We start from the raw sequence: 7,659 nt of genomic DNA, 5'->3' as shown, positions 1-7,659 counted from the left end.
AAATCAACCAGTTTATTTCAAGGATGTACTGACCTCACAATGGAAGCCAGGAGATGTGCTGCTTTGGGGAAGGGGTTTTGCTCTTATCTCCACAGGTGAGGAAAAATTATGGATACCGTCAAAATTAATAAAGGTTCGGTTTGAGGAAGAGAAGTCACTTGGAAAAGATAAATAACAATTCATTCACAAGGATGACCGACATACAGATGGTAAGGTTTACTAATAGGATGGGGGCAGGGTTCTTTTCTTATCTCCACAGGAAAATATTCATCTCCAAAGAATTTGAGGGACCCTGAATATTTAATTACTGATGGATGGAAAATAGATACAACCCATTAAACATCAACAATAAAATTCTATACGTATCGTAAGTATTGGTTTTATATATATTTATGTATATTTATATGTTTTATTGAACACTTCTTTATAAATGTGTAGAGCTGGTTTTGGAGTTGGACTATGGCTCAGTCCTTCTTCAATTCCAAGCCTGTTGATAAGAGATATTTCAAAGTTTCTGTCTCAGGTCAGGAGCCATGAAATGGGACAGAATAAGAATAATTTTATACTTGATAAACTTTCTTTGCCTTCCCTCACATCTGTGTCTTTCTTTATATGTCAGTATAAGTCCTTGTTGTTAATGTTTAAATTTCCCATAACAAGCAACATATTTTCCTACAGTAATTTTTGAAGTTTCCAGGATGAAGATGGGGCCCCACAACATCAACTCAATCTGGTTTTTATGACGTCATGAATTTTTTTTTTTAAGCACTAATTTTGGATCTGTTTTTTGGTACCAATTGCAAGAGACAATTTCATATGATGCACATTTTTGACAACGCTCTGGCCGGACCTTCTCGAACTCACAGAGACTAGTTATAGTCTTCTTAAGTCAAAGGTTAATTTGGGAATTTTACCATCGTTTGCTTTCACAGGGGCCCCTAAGAAGAACGTCGCCCCCATGTCAGCTAGAAGCAATCTAAGAGGACGACGTCCCCTCTCCCAACAGAGTTTGCCCACAGGGTTAGGGACATCTTTTAGTGGTTGGTTTAGGGGTGAGGGGATGGGGAGATATTGTATGGAATTAGGGATATATATATATATATATATATATATATATATATATAAAGAGGGGGATTAACTGGGTTGATGGGATGATTGGTATTTGTGACTTACTGTTTTTAGAAAATTATGTTGGTACTGTTTCTTGTATATTGATATATTGAATATTGAATGTGAGTGTTCCTACCTCTATTTTGGTATAAGAGTATGCTTATATTGTATGGATACATCTATCATATCACAATGTACATTTCTACCTCTGGTCCTATTTATGTAATAACATTGTTTACATTTGATAAGTAATGACATTGTTTACAAGTGAAGATCATTGTCTTCATACATTGCACAATTGTTTATTCCCTTAGTTTTCAAATTAGATAGGTATTGAGAATTACATGTTTGTCATATTATTTTTAGGTTAATCAGGTCTTTTAGATACATAGAGATTATTTTCAGTATAGATAGTATAATCTACAGCCTCTTTGAAGAGCTGTAGAAAATGGCCTTTAATCTAACCTAGAATTCTGTGCCATCGAGACACAATTTACTCCTGGCAACACCACTCTACTCCAGAGAGAACGTTGAGCACCAAAGACACTCCACTGGGAGCTTGTCTTCCTGGCAGAACTGGCCTTTGGGTTAAGAAAAACCCATACCTCAACTACTGACTAAGATATAAACAGGATTGTCTTATCTTGCCAAGACAGGGTAGGATAATCCTAAGAAAGTTCCTTGCATTTGAGAATGGTATGTCAGTTATGTTAGGCCTTAGCCAAAGTTGGTTGACTCAACATTGCAAACGAGATTTTGGGTGATTGCCCAGGCAGTCAGTTGTCTCTGTCATTTGTTGCACATTTTGGATATCTCTTTTTTGTTAAGTAATATTTACTCCCTTCTCAGATCTTTGATGGAGTTGAAGATTATTTAATTGTAGTTACTCTTTAGCAAAACTTTTGCTCTCAATATTGTTTGTTATATTTATCATTTGTTATTATTGTTATAGTTATATTTGGTTTAGTTGTGTCTTATTTAGACAAAAGGGGGAGATAAAGGGGTTAAATCAGCTCCCTTTAGAGGGCGGGGTTTGCCTCAGGCGAATCCATGCCAATAAAGGGTGCGCGGAGAGGCGGCTCGTCCCTTTTTGTTCCTCGCTACCTGTGCTACGCTGGAACTTTGGTTCAGTAAGTTTAACAATAAACTGGTAAATATTCTTTGATATCTGCATTGCCTTTATTTTGTGCCGGTACAGACCCATGGGTGGGTGGTTCATTAGTTTATTGTTCAATTTCCACGAATTTGTAGGATTTCTGAGAGTATTGTTGTCTTAAGTTGTAACTTATTGAGATTTTATTTTGATAGACTCACCTTGCTCTGAGTATAAAGTGTCCTCCTGCATTAGATTATTTTGAAATCTAATGTTAGATATTAGGATAGCTATACACTTGCTTGTCTCTTAGGTCCATTTGATTGGAAAACCTTTTCCCAACCCTTTACTCTGAAGTAATGTCTGTCTTTGAGGTTGAGGTGTGTTTCTTGTATACAAAGAAGGCTGGATCTTGGTTTCCTATCCATTCTCTTAGCCTGTGTCTTTCTGTATTCAGTTCATTGATATTAAGAGTTATGGTGAGAGGACTTTTTTTGATCCAGTCTTTTTTGTAAACTTCTTCTACCTTTTTAGGAATATTTTTCTTTAATTTGGGAAAGTTTTCTTGTATGATTTTGTTGAATATATTTTCTTTGCCTTTCAGCTTGAGTTGTTCTCCTTCCATTCCTATTATCCTTAGGTTTGGTGTTTTTATGTTTTTCTAGATTTCCTAAAATTATTTTATCTAAATAATTATTTTCCTAAAATTATTTTATCCTAAAATTATTTTATCTAGCTTTCTTCAACCCCTGAGATTCTCTCTTCCATCTCTTCTATTCTAGTGGTTATACTTCCCTCTGTATAGTTTCTGTTCATTTATGCAGATTTTCCATATCCAGAGTTTCCCTTTTTTATTGCTTCTATTTTGGTCTTGAAGTCTTGAACCATTTTCTTCAACAGTTTGATTATTTTTGGGGGGGTTTCTTTTTGGGATTTATTAATTTTTCCCAATTTTTTGTTGTTTTTTTCTCCATTAATTAAAGGAGTTTTTCATTTCACTTTAACGGTCTTTATCCTTTTCATAAACTTATATTTGAAATCATTTTCTTTTGCTTTTACTTGGTTAGGATGGTCAAGTCTCCCTGGTATGTGATCACTGGTTTCTGATGTTACCATGCGGCTTATTAGGTTGTTGGATAAATTCTTGCATTGGAGCCTGCCCATCTCTTCAATTGATGTTGGCAGTGTCTTTGCATCTTGGTCCAATTCTTACAGTGGCTGTCTGAGTCTTTGGTGACTGTTCTTGGTCTGCTCTGTGTCTCAGGGAGCCACTGTGGTCCCTTTAGCCTGCTCTCTTGCTCTGTTCTCCCGGGTTGCTCTCACGGCTAGAGTTCCTCTCTCAGTCCTCTCAGCAGAACCTCTTCTGCAGGCTGTTTAGATAACCCGCATCGGGTTAGTTAGGACTTCTTCTGGCGTCCTGGTCACTCACCTCTTGGTCCTCTCAGTATTGTAGCAAGCTGTATCTCTGAGTTCCACTGAAGTTGCAGGATAGGTGAATTTGGTTACAGGATGGTGTTTGTTGCTTGTGGGCATCCAGTGGATGGGAGTGGGTATTGGCCAGCCTACCTGCAGGAAACTCTCCTGTTGATTGTCTAGAGAAACTGAGGTAGTCAGAGTAGAGGTCCAGGGTTTTGCCTCACTACGGAGGGCCTAGAAAGTGTGTTTTGGGGGGCTGTTCACTCACCTCTTGGTTCTCTCTGTATTAGAGCAAGCTACTTTCAGAGGTTAGGGTTATCCTTGGGTGCCGAAAAACTCCATAAAATGAGCAATGAGTAGTGACACACCACAAACCATGCATTCAAGGATCTGTATAAAAACTGAACTTATTATTAAACCAAATTACTGTAGTTACAGTATTTCAAGGAAACTAGTACAACGAGGTAAAAGGGTGTGGTCCTGCCTAACATGACTGTATACCCTCAGAGAATGATGTAAGTTGTACTTGGTGTGCTCCTAATACAGATCCCTAGCCTCTGGAGCACATGACCATGAAGCTTGTTTCAACTTTTTAACTGTAATTTTTTGACATTTTAATTACATGATTTTCACAATTTCTGTCTTGTTTCTAACTGTTCCCATGGACCCTTTATTGTGTTCTAATCCATGGCCTCTTTTTAACAATTATTGTTTGAATGTGACCTGTGTTTGTTTGCAGGACCTCCCAGTTATGAAGTAAAGGGTTGGCTACACTAGACATTGAGTGTATATTGGAATGTGTACACATAGGACCCTGCACCTTGGAGGAAGAACAGGAAGTGCTCTGGGAGAATAGAAGATTTTATTAAACTACAAATTAGGGTCTTGTCTCACCATAGTGTGCAAGGACAAACCTGGAGGACTTTTGTTCTCTGAGATATTTGATCTCTGTTCACCAGTAGGTTAACTGGTAATGTCTTGAAGCCCAGATGGGTCATCATCCTAGGTAATGAAGGACTCTACTTGATAATCAGGAGCACTGATACCTTACTGGTTTTTTAAAGGATTCTCTTTTTCTGCTGAAGGGAGCACCAGGAAGAACAGGTTGGCTGAATTGTTAGCTGCTTAGAAAGCAATGGACCATGAACCATACAGGTTCTGTTAGTTTGTGTGGTGATCTGGGTAGTGGCCCTTGGCCTCTGATTTTATTTTTTTATTTTCGAGACTGGGTTTCTCCGTAGCTTTTTGGTTCCTCTCTTGGAACTAGCTCCTGGAGGAGGCTGGCCTCGAACTCACAGAGATACACCTGCCTCTGCCTCCTGAGTGCTGGGATTAAAGGCCTGTGCCACCACCACCCTGCTCTCTCTTGGGTACTAATCGTGGCTGGGGTCCGGGGGAGGGGCGTGGGTTCTCCCCGCAGCGTGTCCACACGTGTGGGCGCCCTATCCCCACACCCCTCGTCGTGGAGGGACGGCCGCGCCACTCCCCGTGGCTCTTGGAGCCTGTTCCTGGTTCTGGACTACGTCTCCCATGATTCCCTGTGGCGGCCATTTTGCCTGTAGTCCGTGAATGTGCAGAATGCAAAGGGAACTCGATTTCCCATGATGCCCGGGCCCCTGCCTTCCCAGCTTTTTTCCTGCTGGCCGGCGGAAGTTCACAGAGGCAGCCTGTGGCAAAAAAAAAAGCCAAAATATTAACAGAACAGTGGATAAACAGCAGAGAAAGCACCACCTGTGACCTGCAGCCGCCGCTGGAGCTGGTACGGGGCGCAGAGGGGGCGGAGGGTGAACAGGGTCACACGGTGCTGAGGGAGGGCGCAGGGTGGGGGCAGAGGCAGAGAGGCCGGGAGGGTGGAGGGAAGGCCCAGAGGGAGGAGCGGGGTCCACTAAAAAACCATCCTTTTAATGCTGCACAACATACCATGCCAGTGTCAAAACCCCATTAAGTCCTGTTGTGCCATAAAGGTATACTTAGGGCGTGGCTAGAGGTGGGGTGTCACTAGGGATGAGCGGTACCGGGGGGTGGGGTGTCTCCAGGGCTGGGGAGGGGCCGTGGTGACCCAGCACTCGGGGTCCATGGGGGACGCCGGGTGGCTGTGGTCCGGGGCGGGACGTGGGGTCCCCGCGGGTCATGTCTGGGCCCGTGGATGCTCTCCCGGCTAGTGGAGGGCGGCCCCGCCGCTCTCCGCCCCCCCACAGGGGGGTTCGGGACCCGGTTCCCGGTCCGGTACTACGTCTCCCATGATTCTGGGGAACACTTTAAGGAGTATAGGAAGTTCTGATAAAATTCTGCATTAAAACCATTTGTCCCTGGTATATTTTTGTTTGTGAGGCTTTTTATGATAGCTTCTATTTCTTTATAGTTTATAGGTCTACTTAAATTGTTCACCTGGTCTTGATTTAATTTTGGTATATGGTACCTAACCAGAAAAATGTCCATTTCTTTTATGTTTTCTAATTTTTTGGAGTCAGGCTTTTGTAGTATGATCTAAGGATTCTCTGGATTTCCTTGATGTCTGTTGTCTTTTATCCCTTTTCATTTCTGACTGTGTTAATTTGGATTTTCTATCTCTGCTTTTTTATTAGTTTGCGTAAGAGTTTGGATAAGTGTTTCTCCACTTTCTTTATGTGCCATGAACTTTCTTCTTAGCACTGCTTTCATAGTGTCCCATAGGTTTGTGTACTTGGTGGCTTCATTTTTGTTTAATTTTAGGAAGTCTTTAATTTCTTTCTTATTTCTTTTTTGACCCAGGAGTGGTTCAATAGTTTACTTTTCAATTTCCATGAATTTGTATGATTTCTCATAGTATTGTTGTTAATTTCTAACTTTAAACCTGGTGATCCAATAAGACACATAGGGTTCCTCCAATTTTTTCATATCTGCAGATGTTTGATTTGCTATGGAGTATGTGGTCATTCTTAGAGAAGGTTCTGAGGTGCTGAGAAGAAGGTATAATTTTGCGTTTAGGTGAAATGTTCTGTACATGTCTGTTAATTCCTTTTCATCTATGCCATCTGTTAGTTTCCTTATTTCTCTGTGAATTTTTTGTCTGGTAGACCAAACTAACATTGTGGTTAGTGGAATGTAAAAGTCTCCTACTAGCAGTGTGCGGATTTTGATGTATGTTTTAAGCTTTAGTAATGTTTCTTTCTTTCTTTCTTTCTTTCTTTCTTTCTTTCTTTCTTTCTTTCTTTTTTTGGTTTTTCGAGACAGGGTTTCTCTGTGGTTTTGGAGCCTGTCCTGGAACTAGCTCTTGTAGACCAGGCTGGTCTCGAACTCACAGAGATCTGCCTGCCTCTGCCTCCCGAGTGCTAGGATTAAAGGCGTGCGCCACCACCGCCCGGCTAGTAATGTTTCTTTTACATATGTGAGTGCTCTTGTATTAGGGGCATAAATGTTAAGGATTGAGACTTCAGTTTGATAGTTTTATCTTGTTATGAGTATAAACTGTCTTTCTTCATCTCTTCTTATTTATTTCATTTTGAAATCTAATGTTAGATATTAGAATAGCTACACCTTTTTTTTAGGTGCAATTAATCGGAAAACCTTTTCCTAATCCTTTACTCTGAGGAAATGTCTGTCTTTGAGGTTGAGGTGTGTTTCTTGTATACAGCAGAAAGCTGGCTCTTGTTTTCCTATCCATTTTCTTAGCCTGGGTCCTTTTATAGGTGAGTTGGGACCATTGATATTAAGTGCTATTAATGTCCAGTGATTGTTAATACCTGTTCTGTTTCATTGAGAGTGGTTGTGTGTTTCCCTTCCTTTGGTTTTGCTGATGTGAGGTTATCTGTTGCTTGATTATTTTGTGTGTGAAGTGAGCTTCCTTGGGTTGGGGTTTTCCTTCTAGTACTTTCTGTAATGCTGGGTTTGTGCAAATCTGGTTTTGTCATGGATTATCTTGTTTCCTCCATCGATGGTGATGGAAACGTTTGCTGGGTATAGATATCTGTGCTTGCATCTGTGGTCTGCACCAGGGCCTTCTTGCTTTCTTGGTTTCCATTGAGAAGTCAGGTGTCATTCTGATAGGTCTACCTTTATAT

Source organism: Microtus pennsylvanicus, chromosome 8, assembly GCF_037038515.1.
Source record: "Microtus pennsylvanicus isolate mMicPen1 chromosome 8, mMicPen1.hap1, whole genome shotgun sequence".
Lineage (NCBI taxonomy): Eukaryota > Metazoa > Chordata > Mammalia > Rodentia > Cricetidae > Microtus > Microtus pennsylvanicus.
Note: the sequence above shows the minus strand (reverse complement) of the source record.